The following is a 3,045-nucleotide window of genomic DNA, read 5'->3' on the forward strand; positions in this document are numbered from 1 at the left end:
GGGGTTTAGAACAAGATGCCTCTAGTGGTCCATTTGCAACCTGCACAAAACTGAATAATATGGACTCTAGTGAGAGCCTTAGGTCCCTCAGTGGGGGTCACCCTGGGAGCCCTGATATTCTGATGGCCTGGCCCATGCACACCCTGCCACCACCTCCTTTTCTAAGATAGACTTTGATGACTAATGGGACTCATTTTAGCTGGCTGCATCCAGGATCTCTGAAGGAGATAACTGAGACAGATGCTGTGCGTTGGTCTCGCCCTGCTGCATGGGGTCCTCCCGGTGATAATTTTGCTGTTAAGTTGTCTCGGTCAAGGGCAAAGGGAACAGACCATGCAGAATTACAGGGGTTCTGAGAGAGGCCTGCCTACAAGGTCAGCAGCTGGAGGTGGGGAGCTGGGGAGCATTGCTACCATCCCTGGTAAGAGGAACTTTCTGTGTAATGATGGAGAAAGAGCTCCAAGGTACATTCAGTTAAAAAAAATAACAACAAAAAAGTTACCATTTGTGTAATAACTTATTTGTGATAAGTTACCATTTGTGTAAAAACAAAACCTTTTCACAGGTGGTTTTCATTTTGTTCTTGCTGTTATTTTCCGCAGTGCTAAACATGCCACCAAGTCTCACGACTTGATGGAGGGTTAAAGGAAGAGGAACCAGTGCAGTCTTGTCACTTGGAACCTTCAGCTTTTCCGATCATGGACTGCACAGTGTCTTCATGCTGATCTCCTTTTCAGTGCATCTAATTGCCCTTCCTGGTTCTGCAGCAAATTGTATTTACACGATTTTCATCATAATTTACAATTTTGCTAATCAAGACTTCGGGGGGTGGGTCATATTGATTAAGGTATGATTTACACGGAGTGGAAGTCACTGTGTTCAGTGTACCTTGGCAAACATCTACAGTTGTGTCACCATCACCACAATCAAGATAAAGAACAATCCCTCAAATGTACCCACCCACCTTCACACTCCCTCCATCCCTTACCCCCTTGGGGCTCTGGCCCCTCAGACCTACTTTCTGACCCTACAGTTTTGCCTTCACCAGAATATCAATATAAATGGGTCAGTCTTGTGGGTGTTTTACAGCAGGGAGATTGAACCCAGGGATTTGCTCATGCTAGGCAAGCGCTGTACCATTGAGCCCCCCAAACAGTCCTTATTTCTTATTTTGAGACAGGGCTTTGCTAAGTTGTTGAGATTGGTCTTGAACTCACAATCCTCCTGCCTCAGCCTCCTGAGTTCCTGGGATCACAGGCATGGCCACTCTGCCTTTGGAGCACCAAAATTTTTAATTTTTGCATAGTTTAACTTATCTCCTTTTTCTTACATCCCTATGTTTTGGGTGTTCTAAGAAGTGAGCTGACATCTTAATGTAAAAGAAAAGAATCTTCAACACAAGGGTTGTGATCCACCAAGCAGTCACCTCTGGAGGCAGAGCACTTACTCAAAATAGTCATGTTGGCAGTAACATGAACTCCCCCCATTTTCTGGTCACTCTGCTTTACTTGCCAGGGACTGTGGTAAGCACGCAACATGCCCTGCCCTTTCCTCATCCAACCCCTCATCAATCCTCTGAGGTGGTTTTATCACCACATTTTACAGACTAGAAAGTGGAGGCTCAGAGAAGTGCCTCAGGACACACAGCTAGAAAGTCAACATCCGCAAATGGAACCCAGGCCCTCCTCTCACCAAAGTCCACACTCTCAGTTGATCTCACCATGCTATAGCTGACCAGAAATAACCTAACCTCCACAGGGGGGTTGGGGTTGTGGCTCAGCGGTAGAGCGCTCACATGGTATGTGAGACGCCCTGGGTTGGATCCTCAGAACCACATACAAATAAATAAAATAAAGGTATTGTGTCCAACTACAACTAAAAAAATAAAATAAAAAAAAGAAAGAAAGAGGCTTTTGGACCAGCTCCGCCATGGCGCCCAAAGGTGGCTCCAAGCAGCAGTCAGAGGAGGACCTGCTTCTGCAGGATTTCAGCCGCAATCTCTCGGCCAAAGTCGTCCGCGCTCTTTTTCGGGAACGCTTTCATGGTGTCCGCCATCCCCATCTGGTTATATTGGCGAATATGGCATATGGATCTTATTCAGTCTGCTGTTCTGTATAGTGTGATGACCCTAGTAAGCACTTACTTGGTAGCCTTTGCATACAAGAACGTAAAATTTGTTCTCAAACACAAAGTAGCTCAGAAGAGGGAGGATGCTGTTTCCAAAGAAGTGACTCGGAAACTCTCGGAAGCTGATAATAGGAAGATGTCTCGAAAGGAGAAGGATGAGAGAATCTTGTGGAAGAAGAATGAAGTTGCCGACTATGAAGCTACAACGTTTTCCATCTTCTATAATAACACTCTGTTCCTGGTCTTGGTCATCGTTGCCTCCTTCTTCATTCTGAAGAACTTCAACCCCACAGCGAACTACATTTTGTCCATAAGTGCTTCGTCAGGACTCATCGCCCTCCTGTCTACTGGTTCCAAGTAGACATGTCAGCTTCGCCCCCTGGCTTTGTGTTGATGGGTGGCCTGTGGCATGTGGAAAAGCAGCAGGGTGGTCGGGGTGGGAGACACACAAGACGTTTTTATAGTCTGGAATTTGAGGGTTTAAAAAAATGCAACAGAATGTAATTGAGTGTTTGTTTATTGGCTCTTTTTGACAGATTGTTGAAATTAAATGAATTGAAAGGGAAAAAAAAAAAAAGAAAGAAATAATCTCCATGTCATCTTCTAGCAGCAGGCAAATTCTGCTCTCCTGGTGCTTCCCCACTAAGATCCTGGAGAAAGTGCCACTTCCTTTGGCCCATGACTGAGTGGAAAGGGCAAGCTTGGCACAGAGGTCGGGTAGTCAGGGATGGTGGTGGCAGCAGAATGAGGGGACTCAGCAGCTCCCAGGATAGAGCAAAGCCTCTGCACAGAGACTTGTGCTCCTGTGTCCATCACTAGCAGAGCGGCCTGGGGAAATTCACTCGCCCCCCTCTGAGCCTCAGTTTGCTTGTCTGTACAATGGGAAGGTTAATAGGACCTTCCTCACAGGGTTGCTAT

The 3,045-nt window shown here is 46.2% G+C and overlaps 1 pseudogene across 1 annotated transcript; it reads left to right on the top strand.

Annotated features, from left to right (window-relative positions):
• The first annotated feature begins 1,929 nt into the window (after positions 1-1,929).
• LOC308645994 (translocon-associated protein subunit gamma-like) lies at positions 1,930-2,685 on the top strand (annotated as a pseudogene). The gene has a single exon. The product of its transcript is annotated as a translocon-associated protein subunit gamma-like (transcript).
• Positions 2,686-3,045: the final 360 nt, after the last annotated feature.

The sequence above is a fragment of the Spermophilus citellus genome (assembly GCF_964194105.1).
Source record: "Spermophilus citellus genome assembly, chromosome: 3".
NCBI classification, from domain to species: Eukaryota; Metazoa; Chordata; class Mammalia; order Rodentia; family Sciuridae; genus Spermophilus; species Spermophilus citellus.